The following is an 18417-nucleotide window of genomic DNA, read 5'->3' as shown; positions in this document are numbered from 1 at the left end:
AAACTTTCAATTGTGTTATTCAAGTAACAAATAAAAAATTTCATGTAATTCAATAGCTTTTACAAATGTGGATCAATTTTTGGTAATGATATTAAATCTCTTTTATAAAAAAATCAAAATTGTCAACAAGACTTGTAAGTTTACAAGATTTCATGAAAAATCCAAAATTTTATCAAACAAATCACAAAAGAGAAAAGTGGATATGTAATACATCTTTTTAAATTTGACAATATTTATAAACTTAGAAAACATTTCACAAGAAAAAATTCTAACTTCTCTTCTAACATTTTAATTACTATTAAACTTTCTCTCCACTCATAATTATCTATGACTCAAAAAGAGCTCCTTGTAAATAAGTGAAAATACAATAGTGAAGAAATAGAAGAGATGAACAAATTAATAAATCTTTATGATAAAAATGGGGGTAAATTGTGAAACAAGCCTTTAATTTTTTTTATAGCTCTTTTATTAATAAAGAGATTCATTTAAATTTAAATTATGCATTTAATAAAATTAGACAAATTAAAATGTAATTGAGTATTTTAAGACAAAATGTGATGGTTGGGTGTCATCCTTCAAATATTTTACAATATTATGAGTAAAAAATTAGATGTGTAGAATACATTTCACATATTGATATGTATTGAGAGGAGATATATGCAAAAACTAGATTAATTACATAATTATGAGAAAATATATACAAGAAAAATCTAACATAGCATACCGATTTACATAGGAAAAATCCTTTTGTAAGAATAACCCATAATTGAAAATAAGTAAATGTAATGTTTAGCAATAAAATGTTATAGTACACTTGTAAAGTCTAAACCTTTACAAGGTTTTCACTCACTATAGATAAAAATTAATATTGGCAACATAAGGCATATAAAATTCACTATCAAAATGTTCATATTAAGCACCCAATAAATGAGGGCTACAATACTTAAATAAAGTAAATGGAAATTAGGAAACCATGAGCTAATTCCATCCAAAATATTATGTCCAAATTCTTATTTAAGAATCCAATACCTAAATCTCAACATGATTTCTCAAGCAAAAAGCGACATATTAATTTTACCTCACATAATCTCATCATAATTCACCCACCAACTTGCTCACTCATTTTTTTATTATCATATTCATTCAAAAGATAATTTATGACATTTCATAAATAGATTGGTTAAAAACATTAACTCTATTTAATAACTCTTTTGTGTCAAATATTTGATATTTATGAAGTAGGAGGGCTAACTTTTAGAAGCTACACCATTTTATTTGAGAGGTTATTTGTGCCCAATTTTCTAGATTGTGGATCTTGGAAAAATGTAAACATTGAGCATTCATCAAAGTGATATCAAACAACCTAGAATTATTTACGAGACATGAAATAATCCCTATAGCCCAAGTTTTTAGTTTTAATAATTTTCATAACATTAGATAAAATAAAGACATCTTTCATGGAATCCTCCCACTTGTCATATAATTTGGAAGAGAAAGGGGAGTAATAACACTATATACTAATTTCTAGGGACTAGGAATCCCATAAATTTATAGCAGTAATATTTTTTTCTATTTTCATTAGCCTCATCAATATATCTACAACATTCTACACAGTTTCAATTTTCTCTAGATCAACTATAAAATCCTTCGCAAATATACAAATAAGATATTGCTAAAAACAAATATGTTTTATTCTCACATGAAAGGTAAATATAGTTACTTTAAATATGGAATTTTAACCACCACATAGAATTATAATAGCTCTTGTATCTAACTAAAAGGGATACCAACAGAGAAAACTATGAGCGAGAATGAGAGGTTTGTAGGTAGGGTTTCATCGATGGAGGATGAGGATGGAGAGGGTGAAGTAGATGATCCACATCATGAGAGTGACTATTTGGCTTCCTCAGTTGTCTTAGTTCAAGGCTCTTTTGGGTGCCATTCTATTATGTGGACCATTTGGTTCCATTTTTCTCTCATAGTGGTAGTGATGTTGCAAGGAACCCTATATTTGCTGCCCTTTTTTAGCATGGTAGTTTTGTTTTTTTTTGTTGTGGCTTCAACTTTGGATGCCCCTGATTAGTAGTGGGTTTGGAGTGGTTCTACCCTTTTGGGCCTAGTAGAGATTGTGGTTTTGCCCATGGGGAGGGCGCTTTTTTGTGCCCTTTCCCCAAGTTGGATTTTCTGTATTATGTCAGCCATTTCTTTTGTTGCTAGTGGTGGGCATGGATTTCTTGGTTCAGTTTTGGATTGTCTTGTCTACCCTTGGAGATTTGTTTTGGAGGTGACCTTTGTTCTTGGTGATGTCGACTATGGTGGCAAGGGCTTCTTGATGGAGGGGGGCTTCTCTTCCCCTTTGGCTTCTGGTTATGGGGGCTATTTTATTATTTGGGTTTTTTTTCTATGGGTGATTTCTTTCTCTCACTCTTTTTTGGCCTCTCAATGGTGTGTGTTGGCTGGTTTGTTGTTGCTACATTTCAAGAACATATTCTGGAAGTTTGTTTTTGGTTGGGGATTTTTGTTGTTTTGACTCGATTGTTCTTAATGGGGGCTCATTTTTCCCTTTTTGTATTTGATTTATATGTCCCATTTTGAGATGGAGGGGTTGGTGCTAGATTGTGGTGGTTGTTAGCTTCTCCTTGTTCATTTTTAGACCCTCCTATTAAGGTTGAGTTGTCTTCTATGGAGGTGGAGACATGGTTTGTAGGATATGTGGGAATATGTTGTTTGAGGGCATTAGCTCACCTTGTTTATGAGTTATTGAGTTGATGTATTCCTTTGTTTATCTATTTGTAGCATTTTGTTATTAAAGATAGAAGATGTTGGAAGGGGGTTATGGCTACCCTTTCTTTGATGAATCTTCCTCTTATCCTATTGAGGTAGATGTTGAGGGTGCTTCTCTCTTGTTTTCTATCATTTTATCCTATAGAGATGGAGGTGTCTTATATTGAGGTGGAAACTTGGTTTGTAGGAAAGGGTGTGAGACTTATTGTTTCAGAAAGGTTTTTATGGTTCTTTTTAAATTTTTCTATTGATTGTAGGCAACAGGTAACTTGTATTTACTTGTTGTTGTTTGTCTCAAGGTTATGCTAGCCTTCTTAAAAAACATGATGGTTGTTTTCAAAAGTTAAGTTTGTTGGTGGCTTTGGCCTTGTTATTTTAAATATGAATATTTGATGTTCCTATCTTTTCTTTCATTATTGTTAGGCTATTGTTGGTCTTTGTTGATCTTCTAGCAATGTTCTACTTGTCGGTTCTACATCCTTGTAAAATCTACTTGTAAAGGGTTTTGGGTCCCCTTCAAAACTTGTTTTACCAAATAAAAAACTCTTGTATCTAGGTCTAGGTAATTTAGGGAAAATATTTTCAATAGTACAAACCTCATGTTTGTTAATACTTAAGGAAAGGAACTAGGAAGCTATAGCAAGAGATCTATCTTAGAAAATTATCATACGAGACCACCATAAAATTATTGTTTGATGTGAATATCAATTTTAAATTTATTGTTATTTTAAATATTCTAAAGCTTGATATCGTGTAAGCCTACAAAATTTAGGATTTAGGGTTGAACTCTCAATACCCTAAGTTTAGTTGCTGGAACAAAATATCTTCTACAAGAGAAAATTGCAAGAGTACCTTGCTTCAACAATGGAAGATTTATTATAATCATTACTTGTGTGGAACATTGGTAGGAGTAGCGAGAATGACTGGTGCAACTAGTTTGAATTTGAACGGAGTAGGAGTGGGAAATTCGGGTGATGAAGGTTCCAGGGGATCCCACGTGATCTCCACCACGGGAGAAACAAAATATGAAGCAACTAATGGCAGTCTCAATGAAACTTGGGATGGGGGTACTTTGCAAGTTCCACCAAAAGGAAAAGTTGACAATACCGATAAACCTTGTGGTGTGGAGGGTCCTAGGAAGTCTACGGAGAATCTTAGGACTCCGGTGTCTCTTGGATGCAATAGGAAATGGACTACTTTGTTTGGTTCAAATCTTAAATGCAAGGCAATTGTGTCTGTTCCCCATAAAGTGGACCTAGATTCTGGGTCTTGTTCCATTTTTATTCCAGATTGTATCGTGGAAAGGAATATGGCTAACCTGGCCTTTGTCCTGGTTGGTAAGTTTTTTGGTCCTCACCCTAATATTGAAGCTGTCAGGGATTGGGTGACCTGAAAATGGAATGGAAAGGGTCAGATAGATGTGGTTGTGATGTCCAATGGTTTTTTCTCTTTTTCCTTTGCATGTGAGGAAGACCTATGTTCTCTCTTGGCAGGTGGCCCTTGGATGTTGGGTAAATCATCGTTGTATCTCAAAAAATGGGAGCAAGGCTTCAATCCGAAGGAATGGGAATATAATGGGGCTCCTATATGGGCGTGGTTATCAATTTTGCCTATGGAGTTCTTGGGTGAAGAAATATTTGTTGGGATTGTAGCGTGCTTCGATGAGCTCCTTTCAGTTCATTCATTGACTTCTATTAAGAGGCACCTAGTGTATGCCAAAATATGTGAATGTAAAACAATCTGCTAGCCTTTCGAATGAGATTAACCTATTCTCAAAACTGGGCAGATGGGTTCAGAAAGTGGAGTATGAATCTAATCCCTTTGCTTGCTTCCACTGTAAAAAATTTGGTCACTAGGCCAGGGAACGCCCCTCTAAGCCTAAGTCTAAGAAGAATTGGAAAAAGAAAGATGGGATGATGAGAGTGGACCAGGTGGAACCCTTACCTTTGGCCTCCCCTCCATGCCTTGATAGAATGAGTGATGCTTAGACTACTCCTATTGTTGTGCTAGAACCAAATCCTTTAAACTTGGATCCTTCAAGTGCAGATGGGGTTTCAGGAGAAATTTTGACTATTGTGGAGATTTCTGGTGGGGATGAGACTTCGATGGGGGTTCAAGGGGAGGTGGATATCCTCATCCACCTATTTGTTGAAGTTGGGAACTCTTCAGAGTCTAGGATATAGACTGAGTGCCTAGGAAGATCCTATGAATAACTCAATTTTGTTTATAGAGGTCAGAGCTAAGAACAGAAGAAGGAACTCCCCAAATGGCCATAACTCAACACTGGTGTCTAGTGGACTTAAAACTAGAAATTGACAAAAGGCGGATTGTGGGACTAATATTAGGGGAGTGGGTAGGCCACTGCATGTGATTAGTAGAGACAAACACAGTCAGGTGTCCATTGTTGATGGAGCCCAAAGAAAACTACAGTACATGGGGATTGGTTCCCCCTATCCAATCAAATGAAAGTTATATCCTAGAATATTAGGGGATTTAATCATCCCCACAAGCATGATATTTTATCCAACTTGGTTATAGATCATAAGCCGGATGTATGTCTTGTTCAACAAACCAGAATGCCTTGTTGTAAAGTGGAAAAAATCAAATTGGTTGTTTTCAGAGATTGCAAAACTCATTGTGTTGATGTTGATGGGGCAGCTGGTGGAATTGCCACGTTTTGGAATCCTAGACTATTAATTGGTAAGATTGTCTTAACCTCTCCTAATCACATAACTACTAGATTTACTAGTCTTAAAGATAGGTCTTCTTGGATCATATCCAACATCTATGCTCCAAATGGGAAAAATGATAGAAAAATGCTTTGGTCTTCCATTATTAATGCTAGAGTTGCCTTCCCTAATGGGAAATGGATTTTATTGGGGGGTTTTAACACCCCTTTATCTAATCTAGAGAAGTTTGGTGGGATGCCGATTTTGGATGATAATAGGCAGGACTTGATGGATATGATTAACTATCTGGGTTTTTTAGGCCTAGATATCCTTGGGGATAAATTCACTTGGTCTAATAGGAGAAGTGGGGGGGACCTCATTCAAATTAAGATAGATAGGGGTACTGTCTCTCCTGAATGGACTCAGGATGCTTCTTGTAGGCTAAATGCACTTTCCAGAATTGGCTCTAACCACTTCCTGATCAGTCTGATTGTTTCCCCTCTGACTGGGAGGAAAGCTTTTCCTTTTTGGTTTGAGAAGATGTGGTTGTTAGCTCCGAAAATACATGACAAAATTTATGAATGGTGGAGTATTGATATTCAGGGGATTGCAATGTTTAGAGTGGCTAAGAAACTTTCCAATGTCAAGTCCAATATTCAACATTAGAATGAAGCCTCCTTCGACAATATTTTTTAGGTAAAAGAGAAGTTCAAGAAGGATCTGGATGATGTCCAATCTCATATTCAAGATGCTGGGTATGATCTTGTGATTATGGATAAATCAATTGACTTACTAGCCAAACTTCATGATATCATTTCCAAGGAGGAGGAATTTTGGAAGCAGAGGTCTAGAGCTTTATGGCTCAAATGTGGTGATAGAAATACTATTTTTTCATATAACCACTCTCAAACATAGGGCGTCAAAAAGAATCAACAAAATCTTGGTGGATCATTGCTAGATTGATAAGCATGAGGAGATGAACTAGGAATCCATTAGATATTTCTTCACTCTTCTTTCAGATGATGGACCTCTTGATGATAATGCTCAAGATGAGCTCTTGCGAGAGTTTTACAGTATCATCTCCCAGGACATGAAGAAGGAGCTAACCAGAATTCCATCCCATGAAGAGGCTACAACTGTGGTCTTCTCTTTTGAAGGTAATAAAGTTCCCGACCCTGATGGTTTCCCTATGTTCTTTTTTCAAAACTTCTGGAATAAATTGGCTTTGATGTTGTCGATGTTGTGAGAGATTTTTTTGGTTCCAAATCGCTTCTTAAGGAGTTGAATGCTACCTTTTTTAATCTTTATCCACAAGAAGCCTAATTCCAATTCTTTATAGGAATTTAGAACCATTAGTTTATGCAATTCAATCTATAAAATATTGACTAAGATTCTTGTATTCAAACTTAAGAAAATCCCCCCTTCTTTAATTTTAAAGCATCGGAATGGGCTTTTCCTTGGTATACAGATTTTGGATTCTATTATTGTGGTTCATGAGAATATTCATTCTTTATCTATCAATAAGAAGCTTGGTTTTTTGCTGAAGTTGTATCTTCTCAAAGCTTATGATCGGGTCAATTGGATTTTTTTTCTTAAAGCATTTCGTTCCTTTGGTTTTCAAAATCGGTTCTTCCAGCTTGTTAATCAATGTGTGTCCACTCTTATTTTTCTGGTTCTGATCAATGGCTCTGCATTTGGTTTCTTCTTAGTGTCAAGGGGTATTAGATAGGGGGATCCTCTCTCTTCTTTCCTTTTTATTCTAATGAGTGAAGCTTTCAACAAAATTATCCAAAGAAAAATCAGAAAGAGCAACCTGTTGGGTTTACAGCCTTCTTCCCAAGCTGATGGGGGAATGTTTGATTAAAGAAGAAAAAACTCTTAAAGTTATCCTAGATATATATGAGAAAGGATTTGGACAAAAATCCAGCCTTTCTAAAAGCTCCATTTTTTTCATGAATACCCCTAAGCATAGAAAAATGAAGATTGGCAATATTTTGGGTTGTAAGATGGGAGCCCTCCTAGATTTGTATTTGGGCTTGCCCCTATGTGTGGGAGCTTCCCCAGATTCTTTTTGGTCTAGTCTAATTGATATATTCCAAAATAAGTTGGCTGGCTGGAAAGGGGCTTTGTTAAGTCAAGCTAGTAAACTTCAGTTGATCAAGGCTTTACTTCAGAACCTTTCGGTCTATGCTATGAGTCTCTTTAAAATCCCTACCAAATTTGTTGAAAGAATGAAAAGAATACATAATCATTTTCTATGGTCGGGTACTGAATCCAAGAGTAGGCTTCATTTAGTTGTGTGGGATCAAGTCTGCTTACCCAAAAATAGGGGAGGTCTGGATATTCGACATTTGAGAGTCTTCAACATGGCTTTAATGGCCAAACAATTTTGGAGATGTTTAAAGGAGAGAAATGAGTGGATTGATATTTTCAAGGGCAAATACCAAATTCATGGTTTCCAAAGGATGCTGGAAAATTATACCCTCTCGACTTTGGCTTCTGATCTGTGGAACAACTTCTTTAGGTCCAACCCCATTATCAATCATGGATGTAGATGGGTTCTGGAGAATGGGAGAAATATCAGGTTTTGGGATGATTGGTGGACATGAGAGGGTCCATTGTTGGATTCATTGTGGGCTTCCCAATTCAAAGAACAATGCATTAGATTGATTGGCGCTTGAGTGGTGAATTATATCAGTGAAGGAAGCTAGGTGGACCTCAGAAGGTTTGATGATTCTCTAGCACCTTTACAATCTTGGCTTAACCTGATCCACATCCCATCCTCTTTGGTGGAGGACTTGGTCATTTGGAATGGGTCTACTTCTGAGAAATTTGTGGTGGCGGGCACTTTCAAGCTCATTACTAGGTCTTGTTCTCTTGCCCCCTTTTGGGCAGGAGTTTGGAATAAACTCTTCATTCCTAAAATTAATATCTTCTTCTAGTTGTTCATGCAAAAAAATATCTCTACCACTAATAATCTATGTAAACCTGGTATCCCCATCACTAATAGATGTTTTTAATGTAAAGAAGAAGCAAAAAATGTTGGTCATCTTCTCTTACATTGTTCCTTTGCCAGGGATATTTGGGCTTTCTTCCTCAATCTGTGGAATATTAATTGGGTCTCTCTTGATTCTATATAGAACTTTTGGTGCCAATGGAAGTGCCCCTTTGGTAACCATGTTCTTGGTATTTTGTAGAACATATCCTTGCCTCATATAGCCTGGGGTGTGTATGGAAGGAAATAAATAATAGGGTTTTCAGAGATATGGAGTCCACGACTCAAGTGGTGGTGATAAGAATAAGGAATGTTGTTAGGGAAAAATTTCTCAATTATTGCCTTGGCAGAAAAAATGACCCTCCACTTGACTTTGACCAGGAGGAATGGGATACTATCAAAACATGGCAAATTTACTAGAATATATCTGTTATAGTCTATAAAATTAAACATAATAGAGTGAATGTGTAACAGCATTTGCCTCCTCCGAGGTGGATCAAAAACAATATTGATGGGGCGACCAAGGGAAATCTTGGGCCGACAGGTTGTGGGGGAGTGGCAAGGAATCGGTTCGGTTTGCTAGTCTCTGTGATGGCCCTCCCTTTGGGAACCTAGACTAATCATTATGCTGAGGCCAGTGCCGTCTATATAGGTCTACACATGGAAAGCAAGGAAAGATTTAGATGGGTCTCATTGGAAAGTGACTCGCTCAACATTGTGATATGCATCAGGGGTAGTATGGAGCCAACCTGGACTATTTTGAACCTGATCAAGAATTACCTTGAAATAATGTGGAGTTCAAGATTTCACACATTTTTCAGGAAGGAAATAAACTAGCGGATCATGTTACCAACCTAACTATTGAAAACGTGGTGGTTAAATGGTGGAGAGGAAGGGAAACCTTCCAGAAAAATATGTGCGACCGAGCAAGAAATGATGTCAATATCTTTGGCCTTACGAATGATTTTAATGTTGAAATATTATGATGGGATGGGAGACGTTGGGATGGTATTTCAAATAATTAAGACTTAGAGAAGCTTTAGAAAATTTAGCTTGCCCTGTTTCTGGTTTTGGTTTTTGATGTAGAGGGGGAATACTCACTCCTATTGATTTAGCTAATTCTTACTAGTTGTCTAGGCAGTCTCTTGAATCATCCAATGGTTCCACTCTTCCCAACCTTCCAAAGGTTGTAGGGTTCACCCTTACTAACCTTCCCAAGGTCCTTCAACTAGGTAACCTCCCCTTGTTTATTGAGTGCCCAACACTCTTTGCTAGAGACCTTCCTAATCAACACTTTCCCTAAGAGCCTACCCTCTCTACCACAGGATCTTCATTACACATGACCAACACATTCAAAGATATTTTCCTTAGTTATCCAACCCTAAACCTTCATTTATGGACCTTGGTGCTTACCAGTTACAAGCTTTAGGTCCAATTTGCCTTTTCTAAGTCTACTGGTGGACCTAGTCCAATTAGCCCCACCGATGAGGTATTTTGCACTTATCTACCGATAACTTAATTACCGGTATAAAATCTTTAGCTTCTCAGATACCCTTTTGGAAGTTTCATACAATATCTTAGAATTGGATCTGGGTTTGGTTGCTAACCATCCTAACGCTTTTTAGGCCTAATTCCTCCTTTTAAGCCTACAAAAAAAGGTTTTGCCCAAATGCCTTCACCAGTCCGATTAATCAAGGATTCTAATGATTATTTTAGGTCTGAACACCCATGAGGGCTCACAATATAGCTTGGAACCAAATCCATTCAATGGATTTACCCATCTCTAGGGCATGTTGTCTATGAATCCCTTTACTTGCCAACTCAACGTGCCAAGTCTAGGGTATGGTGGCAAACCTGGAGATCAGCCTCCCTTGATTCAAAAATAAATTGAAAACATAAAATAAAAGGCTTCATAGCATTCCACAAGGTTTCAATCTCTATTTCCACCATGGAATGCTAGGTTTGAGCCATGAAGTCTACAAACCCTAGTTTCAAGGTCTCTAGGACCTGCCTGCACAAAAATGTACAAAACTTGCAAACAATATCACTTCAAAACCTCAAATCACCATGAAATGAAATATATGACTCTATTTTAACAGTTCGTGCCTTGGTCTAGACTTAAAAGTCCGCACAGTTCGTAGGATGCCAAGGAAAACTCAAAGCAAATGCTGAAAAACACACAAAAATGAAAGGCTAATTCTTGTTCTCCTTCTTCCAATTCTTCAACCAACTTTCTCATCGGTTGTCCCAAGCCTTATATTGGACTTGGGTGAGTTACAAAGGTATTTTAACTGAAAAGATAACCAACTACCCGTTGGTGTTTACAACTTTACATTGTTAAGCATCTTTTGCCCAAATCAAACCTAGATCACTTCGAAAGGTTGAAATGACCTTAAAATCCATTAATCAACATCAACTAACCTATTCTAACCTTATTACAAACCAAAATTCACTTGATTTGAAACTCCTGGAATCTTCACAACAAAATTGTTCAGGTGCTCCTACACCATGCTCCCGGGGGGAAGAAAACTCAAGTCTCTTGAGTGGATAAAGCTTGAACAGTGGTACCATGTTGTATGTTATCTCTCTTTGACATCCATGTAGCCTCAGACTCTGGTAACCCTATCCATTTGATTAGATAGTCTCTATAGACTCCTTACCTAGTCTTTTTCACCACTTTAGTGTCCAAAATGCATTCCAATGTGACTGGTTCGCTTGAAGATAAATCTTGTAACCAGTCTACATCTTCTTTAGCAGTAGGTTCTTCTAGATTCGTAGCTGTCTGAGACCCCTTGTATGGATACAAATCACATACATTGAATATTGGGGATATGCCCAAGTTTTGGGGTAACTCCAACTCATAGGCATTATTGCCAATTTAGTGAACACCTTAAGAGGTCCAATCTTCTTCATGCATAGCTTGCTAGGTTGTCCCTTGGGTAGCCTCTCCTTCCTCAAGTAGGCCAACACTAGATCATCAACCTTATAGTGTACTTCTCTTCTTTTCTTATCTACTAGTGCTTTGTACTTCTCATTGTGCTGCTACAATGTCTTCTTGACCTATTCATGTATCTCTTTTATATTCTCTACAAAGTTTTCCCCTCGTGCACTTCTATGGTCCATAGGACTGAGGTCTCTAAGTTTCAAGATACCCCTCAAATGACAACCATAAACAATCTCAAAGGGACTCTGGCTTGTGCTTCTATTCACCAAGTCATTGTAGGCATACTCTGCTTGACCCAATACTAGATTCCAAGCTTGTCCATGCTGTTTGGTGAGACATCTCAACAAGTTACCTAAGGATCTTTTAACCACTTCAGTCTGACCATCTGATTGTGGATGGTATGTTGATGAAAAAGAAAGTTTTGTGCCTAATTTCTTCCATAAGGTTTGCCAAAAGTGACTCAACAAATTTAGTGTCTCTATCACTCACAATACTAATTGGTAGGCCATGAATCCTCACAACTTCCTTGAAGAATAATCCTGCTATATAGGAGGCATCATTAGTGCATTTGCAAGGCACAAAGTGTGCCATCTTGCTAAATCTATCCACTATGAAAAAAACACTGCCATACCCCCTTGAGGTCCTAGGCAAGCCAAGAACAAAATCCATGCTCAAACATTCCCATGGTTTGGTTGGTATGGCCAATGGCTGATATAATCTTGCATTGTTGGAGGTTCCCTTAGCTCTCTAACATATGGAACATTGCTCCACAAATCTCCTAACATCACACTGAAGTTTAGGCCAATGATAAAACCTCCCAACCTGCTCTAAGGGTTTGTGAAGATGAAAATGTCCTCCTAAGCTGCCGTGATGATATTGTCCCTCATAGAACACTTAGGTATGCAAAGTAAGTTTCCTTTAAACAAAATGCCTTCCTACAACATAAAATTAGAATATGCAACATGACAAACATTAGTAAACTTGGTGCAAACATGAAATGCTTCACCAAAATCCTTGTCACCTCGGTATAGGTCTTTGAGTTTATTTAACCCCACACTTTGGAGATGCACTTCTTGGATGGTAAGAACTCTTCTACTTAACGCATCTACTACCTTATTGGTGACTCCTTTCTTGTGTTTGATAGAAAAGGTATAGGCTTGCAAATGCTCAACCCATTTGATGTGTCTTTGATGCAACTTCTCATGTCCATTCAAGAAGCTAAGTGCATGGTTATCTATATAAACTATGAATTCCTTGGGAAGTAGATAATGTCACCATTTCTTAAGGGCTTGTACCATGACATACAACTCTAGGTCATAGGTAGAATACTTTTGTTTTGCCTCATTGAGATTTTCAGATAAAAATGTTATCAGATGACCTTCTTGGCTCAAAACTGCTCCTATTGCCATCTTGCTAGCATCACACTCCACAGTAAAGAGCTGATTGAAATTAGGGAGTCTAAGATAAGGTAGTTCTTCTACTTTTTGTTTTAACAATTCAAATCCCTTATCTGCTACACTAGTCCACATAAACTAACATTTCATTCCTCCCTTAATGGTATTCAGTATAGGTGCACATATATAGCTAAATCCTCTAATAAAATTCCTATAGAAAGAAGCTAATCCATGAAAAATTCCCACATCTCCTATTGACTTAGGAGTAGGCCAATTAAATATTACATCTACCTTTGTTCGATCCATTTTCAAACAACCTTGAGAAACTACAAAACCAAGATATACTAATTCAGTTTTTAAGAACTCACACTTGTCTATGTTGATCATCAACTTTTCTTGATGTAGCTTTCTCATGACCTAACCCAAATGTCTGATATGCTCCTCCCTTAACCTGCTAAAAATCAGAATGTCATCAAGATAAACAATAACAAATTTACCAATAAAATCTACAAGCACTTCATTCATGAGTCTCATGAAGGTGCCAGGTGCATTTGTCAGCCCAAATGGAATCACCAACCATTCATAGAGCCCCTCATTGGACTTAAAGGTTGTTTTCCACTCATCTCCAGGTCTGATCCTTATCTAATGATAGTCTGAATTCAAATCCACCTTTTACAAGTAACAAGCTCCTCCTAGATAGTCCATTAGGTCCTCAATTCTTGGCATTGGAAATGGGTATCTAATGGTAATCTTATTGATATCTCTTGAGTCGATGCACATTCTCCATTTTCCATCCTTCTTTGGTACCAAAATAGTAGGTACTGCACATGGGCTTAGACTCTTCTTTATCAATCCCTTAGCTAGCAATTCTTGCACTTGTCTTGCTATTTCTTCATTTTGAGTTGCTATCATTTTGTAAGAAGCTTTGTTTGGCAAGGTAACTCCCGGTATGAGGTCTATCTAATGGTTCACATCTCTGTATGGGGGTAAAGCATCTGGTATTTCATTCACCACTATGTCTTTGTACCGGTTCAACAAGTTTTCCACTTCTTGAGGTACTGTCAGTTTAGGTTCAGATGTTGCCTCTTCTTTTGGCTTCACTATGATCGCATATCCTTGGTTCCCCTCATGCTTCAACTCTTTTAGGAATTCCTTCCCACTAAGAAGCATAACACTAGATCCTACATGTCTTTATTCTCCCAGAACAACCAAAGGATCCATTTGGAACTTTCTTCCCTCCTTGGTGATAACATAAGAATTCTTCTCCCCATCATGTATGGCTTTGACATCATATTTCCAAGGGTGTCCAAGCAACAAATGACATGCATCCATAGGTAGTATATCACATAGTACTCTGTCTTTATACTCTCAATTTCAAAATCTATCCAAGCTTGCTCATCAACTAGCACATGATGTCCTTTACTCAACCATGATACCTTATAAGGATTGGTGTGTGGCAACCTTTTCAACTTGAGTTTGTCTACCATCTTAGTAGACCCTGAATCCACTATGACCTTACAAATCTTACCATATGATCTACAAGTGGTTTTTAAGAGTGTCTTTCTTTGAGTAGGTTCTTTAGCCTACGGTACCTTCAACAAGGTCCTCCTTAACATCAGGTTCTCTCCATCTAAAACTAGTCTAGCTTTGTTGATTTGTGAGGTAACACTTTGATTATCTTCCTCCTGCAACAATTGTGTTCTTCTTTCACCTACATAAGAACTTGAAGTCTTTTCAGGACACCGGTTCATTGTGTGGCCCACTTGATGACAATGAAAGAATTTATCGATGAAGACTGTGGGTCCTCTTTCTTGAGTACCAAATCTACCCCTATAGTTGTTTCTTCCTCTAGAGTTGGCTCTAAATGGACCATTCTTGCTAAAGTTATCTCCACTCTTTTCAGACTAATTGCTTTCTTCATTCTTTCCAGAGTTATGACCCCTTCCGAAGGTGCCTCTTCCTCTGAACCCTTTACCACCTCTACCTCTTTGATTGAACTCACTTTTCCTCTTGATCTTGTCCTCTGCCCTCAAAGACAACTGAAAACACTTATGGACTGTCTCAAGTGCCAACGTGTTGATTTCATCTTCATGTTTTGTCTTAGGCCATTTAGGTATCTTGCTACCTTCTCCACTTCTTCCTCTTGTTTCTTTGCTCTTAGAGTTAGTTTGTTGAGCTCCTCTATATAAGCACTCACATCCATGTCTCATTGCTTCAAAATCATCAATTTATTGTGTAACTACACCTCATAATCTAGTGGAAGGAATTGGGTCTTGACTATAATCTTCATTCTCTCCCAGGAATTGATCTTCTTTCTCTCGGTTTGTTCCCTTTCTTCTTGCATCATGTTCCACCACACTAGATATGATCCTTTCAACTTGGTCTTAGCCATATTGAACCTCCTTTCTTCTCCAATCTCCTTGTATTCAAAATGATTGTTCAAAGCTTCTATCCAATCCAATAGCTCTTCTTCATTTAGGCTTCCACTGTAGACCAGTAAACAATCTATGCTATCTTTTTTGAATGATTTAAGGGCGTCCAAGAAGATTTGTTGATCTTTCTCTAAATCCTTCTTTTCTATCACCACTCCTATCACATCTGCATCTTCATCATCAGTTTCATCACCCCACTCCATGATCTTTCCCTTACCTTGTTGGCATTATAGTAAGAAAGATTGTTGATATTCAGTAAGGATATTGAGAAGGTTGTTGAAGATTATTTTATATAATTGAAGAAGGATGATAAATATCTTTATAACATTATTTTGTCATTGATGTCAAGAAATTGATTATCTGATTCAGTATGATATTGCCATATCTTGAGAAGATTGATTAGAAGAGAATTAAGATGTTGGTAAAAGACATAGAAAGAATGTGATGAATAAGGGGAGAAATAAGTTATTCAATGGGCAACTATTACCGAGTTAGACAATGATGAGATCATGATGTTTAGATTGTTTTGATATCCTACATATGTTGTTAATTGTAAGGTTAATACTATACTATGCAACTAAGAAAATAACCTAGTCGGTAAACCCTAAGGTTATCGATATCGGTTAATGAAGGAGAAATGTCTACCAAGTAAAGTTTAGTATTTACCGAGTTGCAACCGAGTTATGACTGTATGCATGGGATGGATAAAAGCATTATTTAATGAAGGCCAATGATTAGCTGGAGATGTATAAATGATTGGTATGCCGTGAATGAAGTTTGTTAAAAGATCTATGACGAAGGAAAATTGGTAGGAAGATCTACAGCGCAGATTGAACCGCAATAACCTTGTGCAAGTTCCAAGAAAGGACTACAAGTCCCAAGGCAAGGTAAAATGTTTTCAGATCGAAAGGATACATTGAACCTGGTCAAGTTTGAAGATCTGATGGCTAAGATTGATCATGGGAAATGTGATCAAGGAGATTAAGCGATTAGCAATTGTTTATAAATAAGGAATTGTTGATAAACAAGGTATGCGGGCAAGTGTAAGCACAGGGATGCTACATAGTGATTACCGAGCACAGAAGCTTGAAGACTTGTTTGATTAACAGTGTAGAGAGCCCAACAGAGGGACAAGATAAGTCCTATGACTAAATTGCTTTGAGAAAATAAGAATCTACTTTAGTATTTTAGATGTGAAGTTGCAGATAGATTTTTATTACTGTTATTTTGTAAGTGACAGAAAATCTCTTAACCGAGTGGACTTAACAGTCTTATATGTAAACCCTCTAGCAAGGTAACATTCTAAATGAGTGCTTGAAATCCTTTGACAATGTCACTTCTAACAAAGTGAAGATCCTAACAGATCTGAGGGAAATCCCTTAACCAGGTCACATCTAGCAATGTGTTTGTAATCTTTAACAGGATTTTCTTTTAACTGAGCATACTCTAGAAGAGTATATTTCTTAGTGGGTCTAAAATCCCACAGTGGTTTTTCCCTATTTGAGTTTCCATGTTAAAACTGGTGTTATGAGTGTTATTATGATTATGTGTTCATAAGTTTGCATGTTTAGCAGTTTTTGGTTAAGTTGCTAAAGTATATGTTACCCAGGTTGAATATGTTGATTTTATGGAAGTTTAAGTTTGTATGATTCACCCCCCCCTCTCATCTTGTTAGCTATTGGCATCTGTACTTTAGATCAAGTATCAGAACTATCATACCTTTCTTGGTGTTTTGCTGTCGGGCTTCACTAAGCATGTCCTGGATCATCTTCCTAATGGCCTCTTGACTCATTGCCTTAGGTGGCATGTTGTTGGCTTCTGATTCTACCTCTTGGTCTGACATACACCACTTTGTTCAATCAACTGGCTCTAATACTAATCTGATGTAGAGGGGGAATGCTCACTCCTATCGGTTTAATTCTTATCGATTGTCCAGGCTATCTCATGAACCATCTAATGGTTCCACTCTTCCCAACCTTCAAAAGGTTGTAGGGTTCACCCTTACTGACCTTCCCAAGGTCCTTCTACTAGGTGACCTCCCCTTGTTTATTGAGTGCCCAACACTCTTTGCTAGAGACCATCCTACTCAACACTTTCCCTAAGAACCTACCCTCTCTACCACAGGATCTTTATTACATATTACCAACACATTTAGAGATGATTTTCCTTAGTTATCCCACCCTAAACCTTAATTTATGGACCTTGGTGCTTACCGGTTACAAGATTTAGGTCCAATTTGCCTTTTCTAAGTCTACTAGTGGACCTAGTCCAATTTGCCCTATCGGTGAGGTATTTTGCACTTATCTGCCAGTAGCCTGATTACTAGTATAAACTCTTTAGCTTCTCGGATACCCTTTTGGAATTTTCATACAATATCTCAAAATTGGATCTTGGTTTGGTTGCTAACCATCCTAACTCTTTTTAGGCCTAATTCCTCCTTTTAAGCCTACAAAACAGGGTGTTGCCCAAATGCCTTCACTAGTCCGATCACTCAAGGATTGTGATGATTGTTTTAGGTCTGTACACCCATGAGGATTTACAATCCAAGTTGGAATCAAATCCATTCAACAGATTTACCCATCTAGGTCCTGTAGTCTATGAATCCCTTTACTTGCCAGCTCAATGTGCCAAGTCTAGGGTATGGTGGCAAAATTGGAGATTAGCCTCCCTTGACTCAAAAATAAATTGAAAACATAAAATACAAGGCTTCCTAGCATTCCACAAGGTTTCAATCTGTGGTTCCACCATGGAATGCTAGGTTTGAGCCATGAAGTCTTCAAACCCTGGTTTCAAGGTCTATAGGACCTGCCTACACAAAAATGTAAAAAACTTACAAACAATATCACTTCAAAACCTCAAATCACCATGAAATGAAAGATATGACTCTATTTAAACAGTTCATGCCTTGGTCTAGACTTGAAAGTCCGTACAATCCATACGATGCAAAGGAAAACTTAAAGCAAACACTGAAAACACACAAAAATGAAAGGCTAATTCTTGTTCTCCTTCTTCCAATTCTTCAACCAACTTTCTCATCAGTTTTCCCAAGCCTTATATTGGCCTTGGGTTATTTACAAAGATATTTTAACTGAAAAGATAACCAACTACCCCTTGGTGTTTACAACTTTACATTGTTAAGCACCTTTTGCCCAAATCAAACCTAGATCATTTTGAAAGGTTCAAATGACCTTAAAAACCA

The sequence above is a fragment of the Cryptomeria japonica genome, chromosome 5 (genome assembly GCF_030272615.1).
Source record: "Cryptomeria japonica chromosome 5, Sugi_1.0, whole genome shotgun sequence".
Taxonomy (NCBI): Eukaryota; Viridiplantae; Streptophyta; class Pinopsida; order Cupressales; family Cupressaceae; genus Cryptomeria; species Cryptomeria japonica.
Note: the sequence above shows the minus strand (reverse complement) of the source record.